Source organism: Marmota flaviventris, chromosome 2 (assembly GCF_047511675.1).
Source record: "Marmota flaviventris isolate mMarFla1 chromosome 2, mMarFla1.hap1, whole genome shotgun sequence".
In the NCBI taxonomy this organism is placed as follows: domain Eukaryota; kingdom Metazoa; phylum Chordata; class Mammalia; order Rodentia; family Sciuridae; genus Marmota; species Marmota flaviventris.
The window spans coordinates 88186672-88204990 of record NC_092499.1 but is presented as its reverse complement, the minus strand read 5'-3'; the positions used below and the strand labels follow the sequence as shown (position 1 = coordinate 88204990).

The following is an 18319-nucleotide window of genomic DNA, read 5'->3' as shown; positions in this document are numbered from 1 at the left end:
TTATTTTTTTCTGTGTTTGTCAGTTTTCTGTTGCTGTGACAAAATAATTGAGAAAAATCAACTTAAAAGAAGGAAGGGCTTATTTTGGCTTATAGTTTCAGAGGCTTTAGTTCATAATACCTTGTTCCCATTACTTGGCATCATAATCACTTGGCAAGGCAGATCATGATGTGAGCACATGGTGAAGCCAAAGTGCTCACTTCATGGTTGTGAGGAAGGAGAGAGAGAGAAGCAGGGGGATAGTGAAGGAGGTGGGCAGGCTCCCAATATTCTTTCTGATCACCCCAGTGATCCAACTTCCTTCCTGTAGGCCCCACCTTCTGAACTTTTTGCCATCTCCCAAATAGTGCCACAATCTGATGACCAAGCCTCAACACATGAGCCTTCGAGAGACATTGAAGGTGTGAGCCATAACCATGGCTTCCTTTGTTCTGAGCTGCCTGCATCACACTGTCCTATGGTGTCACTGAAAAATGGTAGTTGAGCTACCTTGCTGGATGAGATCCTCTTAATATTTCTAAGCAAACATGTTGAATGCAGTTTCTTTTTATTTGTTTTTTCTTTTTTTCTTTTTAAATTAGTTCTAATTAGTTATACAGGACAGTAGAAAGTTCTTTGATTCATTGTACACAAATGGAGCAGAATTTTTTGCTTCTCTGGTTGTACACAATGTAGAGTCACGCCATTCATGCAATCATGCATGCACCAAGGGTAATAATGTCGGACTCATCCCACAATCTTTCCTACTCCCAGGACCCCTCCTCCCCTCCCCTTTGCCCCATTCTAAATTCCTCCACTCATCCTATGCCCCACCCCCATTATGGATTAGCATCCACTTATCAAAGAAAACTTTGGGCCCCTGGTTTGAATGCATTTTCTTATTAACCCTTCAATAAATATATGTGGGCTTTCAGATTTTAGCAATTCAAGCTGTTACTTTGTAAGAAGCTCATAAAGTACATTGATTTTAGTGGATTTTAATTCAATACACTTTTCCTCAAGTGATTCTTTTGATTTGAATTTACTTTTTATGATTTGGAAGTCAGTATTCTTTAGGTTTTAATGGTTTCATTGATTCAGTAACCAACACATATCTTCAAATAATACACTGTCTTGTTAACATTAATTATAGCTACAAAGCATTACTGAGCACATGAAAAATCATGCTTCCAAGTTAACTTTTGTGGTGTTTTGGTTTTTGCTTCTTTGAATCTTGCTTATTGTTATTATTTAGTTAACATTATACAGTTGCAATCAGAGTAAGCTGGTCTTCTCTTGACAAAATCAACCATTGAGTTTATTTTCTATCTGTAAATTGGAGTTAAAAATTTTAGTTCTTATGATGTTAAAGTAGATTTACAATGGACTTGATTAAAACTATTGTAAGAATAAAATGTTACACATACATATATTTTTACTCTGTCTTAGATTAAATACTTTGGGTCATAGCTGACAAGGTAATCTTAAAGGTCATGCTTTACATAATCCTATTGTATGCTACAGAAGACAGCTTGAAGGACATGTGGCTTACTGGGAAAGTGCAATGTGACCCATGTTGTTTCAATCAGATGAGTTGGGCAATGTGAAATTGCTATAAAACTATCTAAATGCTTTCTCTCAAATTCTGTAGTCATCTCGTCATGGACCCATAACAAATACCTTGTGGATTGTCACTGGGCTGTGGATAACATTTTGCACAGCACTAAAATAGATTCCTTCTCAAAACCCTTGTAATACCTTTATAAATTCTCTAATATTTGCTGAGAGATGCTGGACTGATAAGCTATTCAAAGACTAAGATTAGAGGTTAAATTTCATCATGATTATCAAAACAAAACAGATAAAAATCATGCAATCCACACAAGAGGGCAGTTATTTTCTCATATGAAAGGAATCTGGAGTGGGTGGAGAGTCAGTGATCCTTTGTTTCATTGATCCAGGCTTTCTTTTTCCATGTACTTCATGGTTCAAGATAGCTGCTGGGACTCCAGCCATTATGTCCATATTCCAGCTAGCTGGAGGGATTGGCTGCGGGTTGGTGAAACAAACCTTTTAAAGGCACTTTCTGGAAATTGCATGCATTGTTTCTACTTACGTTTCATTGACGAAAATCTTTAATTGCAAAACCATATGGAGGTTTAATCAGTGCTCTGAAATGTAACAACTATTCCAAAGTCCATGTGCCAGCCTAAGGCTCAATATTCTATTACTGAGGAAGAGGAAGAATGGATGCTGGGGAGACACAGAGACACCTCCTGAAAATTGGTATCTCAAGAAGAAATGAATTTCAGGACTCCATTAGGCAGCAAGAAATGTTACAAGCTTTCAGCATTAGAGAGAGTATAAGGTGCTCCATTGGAGATGGGTTCTATAAAGATTTGACAAATTTGAAATGATATAACTGACTTGCAGTTCTTCACAAGCGTGTTCTCATGGTGTGTAGATTTCCAGCCCTGGTGCTAGACTAGCAAAGAGAAATAGAGACACATACCACTTGGAGAATGCCTAATAGGAGCACTCAGAGCCAAGTAAACCTTCGATAGGGGAACGTCTGTGACAGCTGGTGAGGATATGATAGTGGACAAATCGATGGTGTCTCCAGGAGCTGAAGGGGAGAGCAAGCAATCTGCACCATGGTACAGAGGGGTTCTGAAGGAGGTGGTCCATGATTTCCTGCAAAATGCAAGACTTTGGGTTGGAATGAGAATCATTCTGTTCCTATGAAAGGCTGGCCCTAGATGTGTTAACATTCAGCTGCCAACTTGTCTCCTCTAAATGAAGCTGAGGACATCCACTATTGAAGAAGCCCCTGGTTCTGGAAATCCTGGAAAGGAGGTTCTCTGTGGCACCCTGCTGTCACCAAGTCCCTCTTCCCTCGAACAAGGGAACAAAAACTATGAGAAGGAGCTTTTCTTAAATGTCCTATTTAAATTTATGTTGCTGCAACATACTTTTCATTATTGCCTTTAGTTTTCTCAGAGGTATTGACATTTCTAGTTAGAAAATACTTTGAATCTTTCCTGTAATTAAATAATTAATCTTTTTGGTATAAATTAGGATCCATTGGGTATGACTTGATTACCCACCTTGCAAGGCTTTTGGTGACTTTTAACCAGTCCACATGAAGGTGATGTCACCTGTAGAAGTCAAGAGATGCTTCCAAACTGGTGGATTAGCTGTGACAGTTGAAGTGTGGTCTTCAAGATTACTGTAACTTGATATTTGTTTTTGTTGAAAAATTTTTGTGAGCAAAAAAATTATTTACAATGTGATTTGAATGATTTATTATAAATCTGGGAATCTATGTTTGTTGTTTTATATCTGTGTATTAAAATTAATTTGCTGAAAAGAAAAGGAGCTTGCTCTTTAACCACCAATGAATATGCTTTTGTTAGAGAACAATTTAACCTATTAGAAAATGTGTCCATTTGTCCATGTTAATGAATTTAAGTCAAAAGTCTTCTAAAATGTGAGACAGTATGTACAACCTTGCATTTAGCTATATAGATGTGATTGTTTATTTTAGTTCAACTGATTTCTTTGTGTTTAGCCCCTACTGCTGAGGCCTATGAAGCAGACTTTTATAAAAACCCAGTATAGCTGCCTTCACCTGTAGTCAGCTACTGAATTCCCCCAAACAAAGATTTTATTTTCAAGGTTTTAAAACATTGCTTGGTCCAGTGGTGTACACCTATAATCCCAGTATTTTGGGAGGCTGGGGCAGGAGGATTGCAAGTTTGAGACCAGTATCAGAAACTTCATGAGACCCTGTCCCAAAATAAAAAATAAAAAGAGCTGGTGATATAACTAAAAAAAAAAAAAAAGGCATTGTTTTTCATGGTCCTTGTATCTTCCAAAAGTTTCATTCCATTTTCATATTGTTAAATTCTTTCCTATTATGTTTGAAAGCTGCCTCAGAAGGAAAATATTAAGAAATCTTATATTTGTGTGATTATCTAATATTTTCTTCACAAAGTCTTTTTCGGTAATTGCAAATCAGACCCATTAGCTTTCCCTTTGGCCAACTGGTCTCAGGCCAGCTGGTTTCCCCTTCTCTCCTAGTGTTTCTATCAGGGTGGGTGTTGCACTTATGCATGGACACATGTGGGTTTCTATCCCCCAACCCACCCTTAGATTTTATCCTTGAAAAAAAATTAAAAAACAGTGTCTTATTCGCATTCTCCCCTGTATTAGCTGTTATGCACTACATGGGGTACCTTTTCGTTCATATGTTGAAGCCTTACTCTACCTCCTTTGTAACTGTATTTAGAGGAGGACATTAAGATTAAATGAGGTCATAAGTGTAAACCTCAGTCCAACAGGACTGGTGTCCTTATAAGAAAGGGAGGAGACAATAGAGCTCACTCACTCCTCTGCCTCTCTGCATGCAGAGAAAAGGTCATGTGAGGACATAGCAAGAAGGATCTGTCTGTTAGCCAGGAAGTGATAACAAATTTTCTTGCACCTTGATCTTGAACTTCTAATACCCAGGACTGTGCAAAAATAAATTTTTGTTATTTAAGTCACTGGTTTGTGATATTTTGTTATGGCAGCCTTAGCAGACTAATACATTATCAAACATAAAATATTCAGCATATAATTTCTAGCTGATAGGGACTTCTTTGTTTCTTATTGATCATAATTAATTTTCTATTGGCAGAATCTACTTTTTAGATGGTCATGATGGTACAGACCTGCAATCTCAGCTACTCAGGAAGCTGAATTAGGAGGATCACAAGTTTGAGTTTGAGGTCAGCCTAGGTCATGTAGTGAGACCCTATCTTAAAATAAAATAATAGTAAAAATAAAAAGTATTGGGGGTGAAGCTCAGTGATCAAGCATTTGCCTACCACAAATAAGGCCCTGGATTCTACCTCCAGTACTATAACAAATAGCAAAAAAGAATTTGTTTATATAATTTTCTTATACTTTTGTCATATCAGGCATCTCTAAGAGCTGAATTAATGATTTTCCACAACACTTTTACCTACACACACACACACACACACACACACACACACACGGCATTAGAAATTTTGCATTCCCAGAATGGTCAATAAATTTACTTTTTAATCAGGGACATTGACTAATTTCATATCTTTGAAAGAAGATATTAAAGAATGTGTGTGTATGTGTGTGTGTGTGTGTGTGTATCTTGAATATTATTTTTTGGAAGGTGTGCGTCATCCTATTTTATTTTTTCTCCATGTCCATTTTGATTTTATAACTTGGCTCAGTTGCTTGCCCTTAAGGTGGAGACCCCAGCAATTGTCCACATAGGCCATTGTGGAGGAAAGGGGAAGAGGATAATTTAAGCAACATTTATGCATTTATGCCTTCTCTTAGTCACTCAAAACAGTTCCAGAGAATCTTCTCTGTTCCACTTATTGTTCTGAGAGCTGTAAACAGAGAGGTGAAAAGACAGACTCTGTCCTTACGTTCAAGTTTACAGTCAAATGGTGGAAGAGGCAGACAGCATTCATACAAACAAAAAGGTGGTTTTTGAGAGTGATAAATCCTTCAGAACTCCAAGACCAGCCTCTCTATACCTCCCATATACTAGTAGGAGCCACTGTGTTAGGAATCACCTGTCCTGGTGGGCTGTACCTGGCATCTCACCTGTGACAGACACATATGATTTTTCCATTTTAACATCTTTTCTTTCTGGTTAAAGATCTAGCACATTTATTTAACTGACAAACACCTGGGATACTACTTTCAGCAAGCTCATAAAAAGTAAGTGGCAACTTATTTTCTAGAGGAGAATCTGAAAATCAATTCTATTTCTTTAAGAAAGGAGGTGGGTGCTCTTGAATAGAAACTTCTGTGTATACCTAGGCAAAAACAGTTGCACAGGTGACTCTTGTCTTAAAACATTATTTACAAATCACATTTACAACATTTGTCAAAGGTGAGATTCTAGGGTATATGGGCAAAACAATGGATAATCCAAAACAGAAATATGATAATTGGAAATTTATTTCAAGATACTTTTTTCTGCATTAAGGATCTACAGTTCTGTGAAACAAATAACAATTTCAACTGCCTTTACTTACACTGGGTAGACTGGTTCTCTTTGAATGCACTGCCTCGTGGTCTGGGGTTCCTTGGAGTCTTACCAGTAGCTGGGGTTACCTATGTTACTTTCTTGTGAAAATGGTTCTGGACACATGGCACATTTTTAATTCATGGTATTTGGGAAGTTATATTCTTTTGGTGTGATGACTGAAAGACAAAGCTATCCAAATTTCCTGATTAAACACAAGTCATTTCTATATCAGAAATGAAAATCATAGGCTTTAAGTATTGCCAGTGCTTTCTACTAGATTCCTGAAAAAACTCAGATTCTAAAAATTCATGGCAGAGTGCAATGGGGGTAGGAGGGCAAGCTCTTAATCTGAGATTGGCAGTCAGACTGGAGTTCCAGTGGCACATTCATGAGCACCATGGTGCCTCACTTTCAAACCTCAGTCCACTGGTTTATTGTTCATGGACCATAACACACATATTCTTTCCTGATTCAATTACTCAAGAACTACACAAAAAATAATGAAAGAATTCAACAATTATAAAAGGTTTGAGAAACACAATGTCTCCAGCATTTGGTAATTTTCCTATCTCCCCACTCCTTGCCAAACTACCCCAGAAGCAATTGAATGGCATCATTCCCACCCACCACACCCCCAAAATTAACTTATCGGGCAGTTGACTCAATTCTCTAAGTAGAAAAGGTGACTCAATGAGAACACGCACACAGTGAGTCTGGGGAAACTACATGGGGGAACCAAATGCACCTGTTGTGGAAACATCTGTGGCTATTCCCAAGGAGAGGAATGGACAGGATTAGTCAGTTTGTCAGCAGCAGGTGGTGCTCCACCCCCAACCACAGAGGTCATGCCCTTGTCCAGTATAAGGATTATTGCACCCTCAATCTTTATTCTCTGAACCTGTTGGAAGGGAGGCTATCACATTCCTGTGGGAAAATGTATTGTATACCGCAGTGGCTGGAGTTATGAATTGGGATTTTGCATTTAAATCCTTGGAATAACCAACTTTATTCACCACAGGCCCTAATAGCCTCTTCAAATTTCATATTCTCCTCTAGTAAAATGGCTCTAACCATTTTCCTAGAGGGATCTGTACATTATGTGGTGTATTAGTTTGCTTGAGTTGACATTAAAACAATACCATGGACAGTGTGGCTTAAACAACAGCCATGTATTTTCTCCAGTCTTGAGGCTGGAAGTCTGAGATCAGTGTGTTAGCATGTGACGTTCTGGTGAGGGTCCTCTTTCTGGCTCCCAGATGGCTGTCTACGCAGTGAGTCTCTATCCTGTTCTTAGAAAGTCACCTGTCATTTTGGATTGCATTTTGTTTTGAGGGGCTAGGAGCTCAACACATAAATATGAGGGACATAATTTAGTACATACTATTGATACGTGAAGGTCAATTAGGGATGTTTATTCAAGAAAAAAATCATTTAGAGGTTTTATATCCAAGTTATATTTTCTTTAACTTAAAATTCTACAAAGGTCCTAGATCAGATATTATTCGTTGCATGATTTTTCCTTGATTTGAGAACTGATGAAGGGTGGTGGGGTCTTGAATTGAGTAGGGTAGGAGAAGATGAGTGGCCTTAGCTGGGAAAAGGATGGAGCATGTTAGAAAGAAATTTGCTGCTACTTCTGGTGTCTCAGTTCCCACTTTAGGAAAATCATGAACTGTCTTGGCTTATCTGTACTTTGAGTACTTTGTTTTTAAGATTTTTGATATATTTTATTGATGAATAATTGGTATTTGTAGGATACAATGTGATGTTTTCATGCATTCATGCACTGAAAATCCAGTTAGGCTGATGAGCATATCTATCACTTAAGATATTTATCATTTCTCTGTGGTGAGAACATTTAAAATTTTCATTTCTAGTTATTTTGAAATATATAATACATTATTATTAACTATAGTCACAAAGCTATGGAACAGAACACCAGAACTTATTCTTCCTATTTAATTAAAATTTTCTACCCTACCCGTTGACCAATGTCTCTACATTCACTTCACCCTTGTCCCCACACAGCCACTTCTGTGTATTTATCCTGGAAATTAAGTTTTGAAGAGATGTCCCCCATGTTACTTGCAGCACTATTTCATGATAGCCAAGATATGGGCTACCATTAAAGCACGAATAGATTAAAAAGAAGTGTTATATACACACAATGGAATGCCAATTATCATTAATAAAACAGGAAATCCTATACTTTGCTACAGCATAGATGAACCTAGAAGATACTAGGTGGAGGAAAATAAGCTAGGCACAGGCAGACACTCATATATGGAATCAAAATAAAACTGGAACTCATAGAAGTAGAGAGTTGAATGTGACAGCCACTTCTTAACATGCACTTGGACTTTGCATGGCTACATATACAAAAAGTGCTTAACACAGGGATTGGACATGTAAGATGTTATAGATACTTTGCTTCCCGTTCCTTGCCCCATCTTTCTTTTCCTAATAAAGTTCTGCTACCCATTAGCCACTTATGAATCCAATTTGTGGATTCCATTTGTGGCTTTTGCTGGTTCCAAGAAACGGAAAAGTACTGAGGTAGTGCATGGACAGTGCTACCAAGTATAAGAATGCCAAATATGACTGATCCTTCCTAATTCTCCCTTGAATTGCAAGTGAGCTAAGGTGTCACAGCCAGGCAAGAAGTGAATTATCTCTGTACACTCTTGCTTAAATCCTTGACTTGAGCTAAGCACTCTGCTAATTACAACATATGCACCTGTCACTAAACTGTTCAAATCATGCTAGAGACTCTTTGAAGCCAGAGATTTGACTTTACTCTGCACACCATGTAGGAAATTTTCAATAAATTCTGGGCTGCGCCAAGACTAAAAATTAACGTAAAAGTAGGTAACGCTGAATTCATAATTCAATTTTCCAAAGAGTATTAATTGCCTTCCTATATGCACAACAAAAACAACATCAAAAAATATTCTGCCAATAAGTTTTGCTTTTTTGCTTAGTTGCTAGAAGTGCCTTGTAACTATTAGTAAGCATGTTTCCTACTCTACTGTGGTTTAAAAAACTGAACTCAGTAGCTTCATTTCACCCTGCAGAAGAACCTGCAATTCTTTTCTATTCAGAACTATCAAAATGAAGCATGTTAAGTAATTTAAGTGAGAAACCCTACTTTCTGCCTTTTATGTATCTCCTGGGTTTTCCTTTGTTCACCCAGTCACCTGCAAAAGTCATCAAATGTTCAAATTCATAGTCTGACTCAGTGACCCCGAACCTCTTGGTGGCCTGGAATGAACATGGAATGCTCTTATTTAGCATTGGAAGCTCGGTCAGATATTGGTTTTCCTGCAGTACAATCCTTGATGCCAGTGAAGAAGGAAATCAGAGACAGGATCCAGAAATCCAGCTTTCCCTGTTCCAACACAATGAGTGGGTGGGTCACAGATAGATGCAGGGCTGGTTACTGGGCTTTTTTTTTCCTAAATCCTTTTATCCCTGTTATTGTAACTTGTTGTTTCGTAGAGCTGTGAAATCAAAGAACACTTCATTGAGATGATGGACAGTTTAGATTCCAAAGTGCTCCCTGTATCTTCCAGTCAACTTGCTTATGTTCAGACACTGTAAACCTCCTGTTCCACCCAAGAGACAGAGTTTTCTATACAGAGAGCTAAGCCAATCCACTGAAAATCCTCGGGTTGCCTGTTTCTTTGTTTATGGCTTCTCCATATAGTTGGTTCTGCTCCAACTTACTTGAAAAGGGACGTCTGTTGGATGATTTGATGTGATGTCTATGTTTGTTGAAATTCAGCTCTGAATGTCGACATACAGGAACCCAAGAGGGAGCTCAGTCATGTGCTGAGTGGCTCTTAAGTACAGGAACAGATTTGAGAGGATTATCCAAGATGATGACTTCAAGATCAAACTAGTCCATGGAGTTAGCCACAAGGCACTGCAAATTCCTTGCGGTTCAGCTCAGTCCTCTGGGGTCTCCTGTCATAGTGCTCACCAATGATGAATTTCACTTCCATGTGGGATCTTTCAGGTCTCTTTGACACGCTTTTAAGCCATATGTATTTCAGTCATTTCAAATCCCATCCTGCTCAGTTGAAGAAGGGTCTGAGGCAGGCAGGTTTGCCACAGCATCAAATCTCCCTTTAAACCCACCTCACTTGAAGAATAGGCATGGTTCTGGATAGTTGACTCATGAATATTTCCTGCTAAGGAACAATGTGGGTAGTCTGACAAATTAAATCCACACAAGTAATTCCCAAACTTTATTCATATTTGAGTACTAATTCCCAAATGTTTTTACCAGACTGGTGACACATAGTAACATCAGCTGATAATACTATCCACTTTTCTTCCTTCCTCTACCTACTACTTCTCTGGTGTGGTTTTAGTGGTGGAGACCTCACAAAAAGTAGATGGTAAGAGAAATAAAAACATCAAAGATCCAAATCCATTTTTTTCCTCTCTCCTGGAAATCCTACTTCAAAGGTATATTGCTGTTTCTCAGGAAGGTCAAGCAAAACACCATCCAAAGGTGGGGTTGGAAACCCAGGAACCCTAAGATACCCAATAAATTCAAGTGAGTAGATGCTCAAGTTGGAAATAGTCACTTCTGAGAATCTTCTTCAGAATGAACTTATTCTCTTGGCATTATGTTAAGACTCAGTCCCTGGGAGAGCCTGCTTTGAAGCTCCCCATGTTCTGCCTTATGTAGTTTTATTCTCCAGTATTATAGAACAATGTAAAAATATTTAAGTGCCTTATGAGGAATACAGGAAGTCAGAGTTGTGGTTTCTTTATAGAAGAAGTGGTATTGTAGCATGCTTGATCCTATGAAGACTCCAAGCAGGCCTCCCCTCCAACTACCCAAATGATGCCCTGTGAGTGGTTGGATTCTGGTGTATTCTACACAGAATACACTTTATACATGGAGGAATCGATTTGGAATAGGGAGTCCCACCAAAAAAAAATTGCCATTTAAACACTTAAGGGATGCCCAATCTCTATTAGGTACATTATATTTTTTCATTTGATTCTCACCAGGAAACTTGCAAAGCTCTTGTGCAATTTACAGCTGATGACAACGAGGCACAGGGAGATTAAATAACGAGTCCAAGGTAACCTATCACCAGGGTTGGAAACCGGGGCTGAGTTCATATATGCATGTGAGCTCCTAGAGGCCAGAATTTTTTCTGATTTCATCACTGATGTATCCCCTGTGCCTAGAAGAGTGCCTGGCAAATGGTAGCTGCTCAGTGAATGTCGTGGAATGACTGCCTGCACAGGAGAGAGCACAGGAACTTCCCTTTGTTATCTTCTACTGTCCCTCCCTCCCCAGTCTCCTCACTCCTGCCTCTGGGTCCCACTCTCTTTTAGATGAAAATGGACCCAGGATTACAGCAGGCTGCTGTAGAAAGTTCCCTCTTGTATACATCCTCCTGAAGGAAGGCAGCAGGGGTCAGGAAGCTGTTTCCCCAAGTCTGATGACTTCTCTTCCCTTCTTCCTTTTATCTCCTCCTTCTTTGGACAAAGGTATCCCAAGTCCCTGCTCTGCATGCTGAACTTTGGGCATCCTTATTCAAATCATTTTTTAGATTACAGGCACGATGAGTATTTTGACAGAGAGGTACAAGATGTTACAAGCATGTAACAAGAAGCCTGACCTATTCTCTGAGGTCAGGGGAGAACTTCTTGCAAATCTGAACTTTAAGACAAAATATAAAGGCTTTAAGACAAAACATACTAAGAAGTTCTTTGCCTTTTCCATCCTCATTCCACTGTAAGAGTGCCATGAAGGTTTACAGAAGAAGTGCGACATGTAATACCACAGCAGTAGACTCGAGGATCTGTCTGTCCTTTAGCAAACTAAAGGTTGGAGAGATTCACAAAAGTATGAAACAGTGATCCGTGACTCTTGCCTCACTGAGGTATCTTTGGTTTTGAAAAAGGTGGTTCTTTTTCATAAAATATGGTACTTATGTTGAATTATAGTCAGTTTCCTGTGCTATTTTTAAATAAAATAAAAATTTTTTAAATTTCCTGGTTTTAGTTAATAACAAATAAATATCAATAGTTATAATCCACATTTTTAAAAAATCTCTTTATGGTTTTTAATATTTTTTTTAACATGGTGGTCCTTTGTCACATTTTCCTTGCCCTGCCCTGCTATTCTAGAGTTGGAACCCAGGGTCTTATACACACTGAGTATATTACCGTTGCCAGCCCCCTGAAGGGGACCCAAGTCCACAAAGCTTAAGCATTGCGTAAGCAAACAGCAGAAGGGACTGTCCCAGTCTGAGAAATCTAGAAGAGGAAAAAGTACAAACTAGGATATAACTTACAGTTTTAGAAAATCTAAGAAGTTCAATGTATTTGAAGCATGTTTGGAGCATAGATTGTGAGGGAAAAGGTGTAAGATAGTGTTGAGAGCCACAGTTTAGTCGGAATGACGCCTGGCATTTTGCCAGAGGGAATGGTTGAAAGGTGACCTGCTCTGGGAATAGGGCAGCTCCGGGATTAGGGCAGATCCTGCTGCTTCGGGTGCCCGCTACTTTGGAGTTCCTGTTGAGTTCTTGCGGGTTCAGGGTTCGTTCGGGGAGAATTGGCGCGTGGAGCCGGGTGGAGGAGTGTGTTCCTGGGAAGTGTGTGTAGAGGAAGTGTGGGAATAAAGGTTGCTGTTTGAACCTACAAGGCTTTGTGGCTGCTCGGTTATTTGTGCCCAGCCAGACTGCCGCAAGATAGAGGTCAAAGTAAAACAGAGCAGATGTGGGGTGAGGTTTTCATCTTAGGTCAGTGGGAAATCACCAAAGAAATTTGAGCAGGCTGGCATGGTCAGATTTGTGTTGAAAGAAGGAAAAAATAAGTGAGGGAGAGAGACAGAGCAGAGGGTGGGGGTGGGGAGAAAAGGGGAGAGAGAGAGAAAGGGAGAGAGGGGAGAGAGAAGAGTCACAGGCACACACGCACACACACACACACACAGGGATGGAGAGAGAGAGAGTCAGTCAGCAGAGGAAACTTGAGGTCTTGGTATTTGGATATTAATAGGAGGGAATTTGTTGTAAAACACGAATGACTATCTCATGGCTTCTTAGTCACACCACTGGATTTTTAAATCCTAGTGCTGACCCACTAGTTCTGGGACTATGGGTAAGTTATTTAAACTCCCTAAGCTGCAATTTTCTTTACCTTCAATCTAAATGTACTTTCTGGTTAACCATTTTTAGATAGAGAAAGCTGGCAATGTTCATTAAGTATCATGAAATTCTTGTGAAGGGAGATTGTATTGGCTAGCTTCATGTTACTGTAATGAAATACCTGAGGTAATTAACTTATGAAGAGAAAAAGGGTTTTTAGCTCATGATTCAGGAGTTCTAGTCCACAATTGGGTGGCCCCTTTGCTTTGAGACTCTGGTGAAGGCATCAGAGGGCAAAGGTGAAGAGTGTCAACAGATTGTGGCATGAGCCAGGAAGCAGAGGAAAGAGACAGAATGGTCTGGGGCCCCACAATCCCCTTCAGGGAACACCCACAGTGACCTAATAACCTCCTGTTAGGCCCTACCTCCCAAAGGTTCTATCACCCTCCAATAGCACTACCTTGGAACCAACCCTTTACCACATGGGGGAATAGAACATATATTCCAACAACATCAGAGGTTCTATCCAGTTTCCCAAAGCTCCACCTGTGGTTCTTAAATGTCACTGAAGGGCTGGAGGTATGCTCTTCTCAAGAATTCGCTCTTTCTCTGTCTTTCTCACCTTGAGGGCTGCTCAATCATTTAGGTTCAGTTCTTAGTATCTTATCTGCTTTTTTGAATTAGAAACTTTGTCCTGCTCCTCTTGTCTGATTACTGCACCTGGGTTTAATCTCCTTTTTCTGTGCTCCCAAAGCTTGGGTTAGCTTCTTGTATTTTCCACACCATGCTGGGGTCTTCGGCTTGGCAGAAGTTTCTTCCCTAACAACCACCATCTACAGACTAAATAACATGGGAAGAGAGTTAGGACACAGACTTTAAAATGATTGTAAATAAAACCTGGTAGTCCTTATGGAAAATTGTATGTCAGGAACCTCGGTTACCAACTGTCATTATTTCTAGTGTCTTCTGAAAGGCTATTCACAAATGCATTGATATGAGAATTTAGGGTAGCATTCCTTTGAGATCTGAAAAGATAAGGAGCCATGAGAATGTGTGCATTTTGTCTAGTGGCCCTTAGAACAGAACAAGAGGTGAGTGGAGGAGAGCATGGGTTTGGCAACCTGCCCTGCAACAAAGAGCTTTGTCTGCACGCAGGTTCCCAGTTCCCAAGCGGTCTGCATTTGAACAGAGCTCACTGTTTACCACTGGAGTGGAAAAACAGAGGAAATAGGCAATGAGTCAGGAACCCACTTGTTTCAAAAGGAATTTGTTTTAAGAGTTTCAGAAAAATCTAAGCAAAATCAGGAGTTTGAGGGAAGATAAAGGAGGTGAGGACAAAGTAAGGATTCCTGGATACTAGAGGTATGCTTGCCTTTGCTGACAGCCTGTCATTCTCAGGATGTGGCTTTCTACCTTGAACCTTAATCCAATGGGGGAGCTAATTTTGGGAAAGAGCTTCCACTCTGAGAAGGGATTTTAAGATCTAGTCTGAAATTCTTTGGAGTAATTGATCCTCTTCCTTTCCTCCCTTAAAAGACATTGGCTAAAGATGCCTTCTTTAATTCTTCATAGGGTTGGGGAACAAGAGAGGAAATTCCAGTATGTGTAATTTTTGAAGTATAGCAACAGATCAGCAAATGACCTAATTTAAGATCATGCACAGGTCTTGCTCCATTACTTGAGTTCCGGTTGTGCAGCTGCTCTGACTGATGTTCAGTTCCATTTGTCTAAGACAGTGCTTAATGTAGGACTGGTCTTTCCATTGTGTCAACTCCATTGGGAAAAGTGCATGGTAGTGGTGTGAATGCCACTGAAAGGAAGGAAATGATTTGCTGTCCATGGCAAAGATGCAGTCCTGTTCTGGCAAAAGTTCCAATCTGCAATTTAAGTTTGATACATTTGTTTTGTTTTTGTTTTCAAATTTGATCACATAGAAAGAAAAATTTGGAAATTTCAGAAAAATCTTAAGCAATATATTAAAAACACCCTGTAATCAGATCCTCACACATACACACACATCATATCTCATTGCTTTATATATTTTAATACACAAAATGTTAAAATATATGTATAATACCTGATGGAACACTTTGTGCAGGCTCTTTAGTAAACTGTTTTCCATCTATAATTTACATCAAAATTTTTAGGTCACTATAAATTGTTATTTCTCAACATAACTTCAAAGACTTTAATTTTTAAAAATACTTATCTTTTTTATACTTTAAAAGTGTTTCAATTTTTTACTGTTAAAATGTTTCTAATGGAAGTTTTTATTAATAATTGTTTTAAATAAATTTGAGAAACAGTGTGTGATAGTTTATTACATGTATACAGTGTATAATGATCAAATCAAGGTAGTTAACATTTCTATCCCCTTAAATGTTTTAAAAATTTTTTTGATTAGCACATAATAATTGTACATATTTATGGGGTACTGTGTGATGTTTTAATAATATGTATAATATGTTTGATAAATTCAGGATAACTAATGTTTCAATCTCCTTAAAATTAGGCATTGCCTGTAGGGGGCAAAAAATAAATTAAGATACAAGCAGTCCATTCTTTCAAGGGGCTTACTGAAAAGGGACTAATTTCTTCTAAATGACATTTAATTGCTTAAGAGGTGCCTATCCATTTTCTTCTTTGGGTTTTGTATGCCTTTGTATTCTATGTGAGTCTAGCTCATAAAACCAACTCTTGGGTCTGATTTTTCCACCTTTTTTCTTCCTGACAATATTGTAAAAGAGCCCAGTAAAATTGAACGGAGTTGATTTGTTAGCCCTTTTGTTAACTCATAAGCTAAATTATACTAGAAAGCATTTAAAACATTATTATTGTGATTATAGTTAGTGCACTTTGGTAACAAGAAACAGGACCTGCACAGGGAACTAGCTAAAATTTTACTCATTATATCAGAAAAGCAGCTTCAACATATTTGGCTTACAAACTCTAGGCTGCGCAGTATGGCAGAAGTTGTGCTTTGACAGCAGGATGGCTCAAATGGCGTTCATAACCTTGCTTTATTGGGGCAGTGAAATATTGTAGTGGAATCACTGGCATCTCTTTTCCCCTTTAAAATGAGTGCTGCCTTTTTATTATTTTCCCAGTGGGGATGGCTGCTATGCTCATTTGGGTGGCACACTCTTCCTCTGAAGTGAAGGCCACAGGAGTGATTTCACGTGAATGTATGATTTTCTAACTTCTTCAGGACCACAGGTTGCACTTCTCCATTCTAAGCAACTCTTGTAGAAAATCATACCCTTCTTATTGTCAAAGAGATGCAAGAACACAGATAAGTTTGGCTGAAAGTTTCACACTTATTGCTATGGTAGGCAGAATTTTAAGATGACTCCCATGACCTTTGGCCCTGTTCTTACTCCTAAGATTATGTTACAAGAGGAAAGGGAGATTATCCAGGCAGGCCAAACTAATCACCCAAGCCCATTAAAAACAGAGAATTTTTCTGTCTGGGAGCAGAAGAGGAAGTCTGAGAGAATTGAAACATAAGAAGGATTCAACCTACCATTGCTGGCCTGGAAGTGGAGGGGCAATGTAAAAAAGGTAAGAATAAATGCTATAAAAGTTTTAACTAAATCCACAAATAATAAATAATGTGATATCATCATGGTATGTACAAATGGAAAACTTCTTAGAACTCATGACAACAGGTCACAAGTGATATAATATGTGGCATTAGGTCAATGAATGATACAGAACTACGGTGTAGAGGAGGGTCATCTAACCCTAGCTGGACAGGATAGGGTTAATTTGTGTTTATCAATCTAGGGAAAATTAATTTTCCTTGTGATTTCCATGGAAAAGAATTAGGGAACTGCAAGTTCATTATGATGAACCAAGATGAGGAATAGAATATGGAAAAGGCATTTCCTAGGGTGATCATCTTAAAGAGGAATGTTCTTGTCAAGGCTCTCTCTCAAAAGCTTCCCTTGGGAGTAGAAGGAGCCTCCATCACAGACGTTTATGTTCATGGAGAGTCTGTAAGTCTTTAGGTGCAGGTTAAGTTTAATGGAAGGTCCCCTTTCTGGTGGGTATCTAAGTAGGCAATCCCTGGTGAGGGCTGAAGGCAAATAATGGTAGTGCCCCAAATTCACAATCTAAAGAGGGCTAAGAAACTACTACCATCATTATTGCTGCTATTTCTCAAATTCCTTATTTACAAAATCAGAGTAGTGAACATGTCCATCTTATTAAACCAAAATGGTGACAACTGAAAAAGTCTTCTGAATCAATGTTGAATTGAAGCCAGGCATTAAGGACTCCATCTTTAACTTTACCTGATCCTTTCCTTTCTTCTCTGCACAGTTACCTCCTCTATTTTGTCCATTATAGACTGTACCAGGAACTGCACATAGGCAAACTGATCAGTAAACAAAAATAATCACTATTTTCTTTAGATTTGCAGGACTGAAAAACATCTTATGACTAGATAAGATGTGCACTATTTTGCCACAAACCTGGAAACTTTACCCACTGTGAGAAGGCAGCCACCTGTCTGTGCACACCCATCACCTGCCTACATAAACCACTGCTAAAATCAACTTCCTGGCAAGATGAACTTTGGACAATAGACCTCCATCTTCTCAAACAGATGAGTTTTTAAATAAACTCATTTTCCATGCCTCAACATCTTATTTCTTGATTTCATTGGCCTATAGTGTGACTGAACTTGGGTCTGGTAACATTATTTTATCTTTATCTCTTATTTCTTTGAATGGTATTTACTGCATTTGTTTTAATTTTTAATTTGATGTCTTGAATCAGTTGAAAGTGAATATAAACCCTGCATTTTCTTTGAGAAGGCATGTGATAAAGCTTTCTTACTTGTGTAGGGACCAAGAAGAGTAATCAGTGCATTAACAGATGAATTTGCCCAATTCATGACTCATGTGATAGAGAAAACAGTTCCTCAGAATTTCAGTACTTTATTATCAATATGTCTGTAGCAAACCAATTGTTAGATCTTAACAGTTCCCTCAGAGATTGGGCAGATCCAGTTGAGTTGGTAGGTGAAAGGGTCAAAATGAAGTTCAGAGATTTTTCTTCTCTGTAATCCTCATGTACTCTGAGAAAAAAGTTGTTTATCAATTTATTAATATCCTTTTGTTGAAATAACATCATATGAAATTAAAGA

General features: G+C 38.7%; 1 long non-coding RNA gene across 1 annotated transcript in view; it reads left to right on the top strand.

Moving 5' to 3' along the window:
• LOC139704556 (uncharacterized) overlaps positions 1–17750 on the top strand; it is a 65987-nt gene extending 48237 nt beyond the window's left edge. Inside the window, exons 2-3 of the long non-coding RNA XR_011706426.1 lie at positions 16645–16728; positions 17583–17750. This is a non-coding gene — a long non-coding RNA (uncharacterized lncRNA). The remainder of the gene's footprint in view (positions 1–16644; positions 16729–17582) is intronic.
• Positions 17751–18319: the final 569 nt, after the last annotated feature.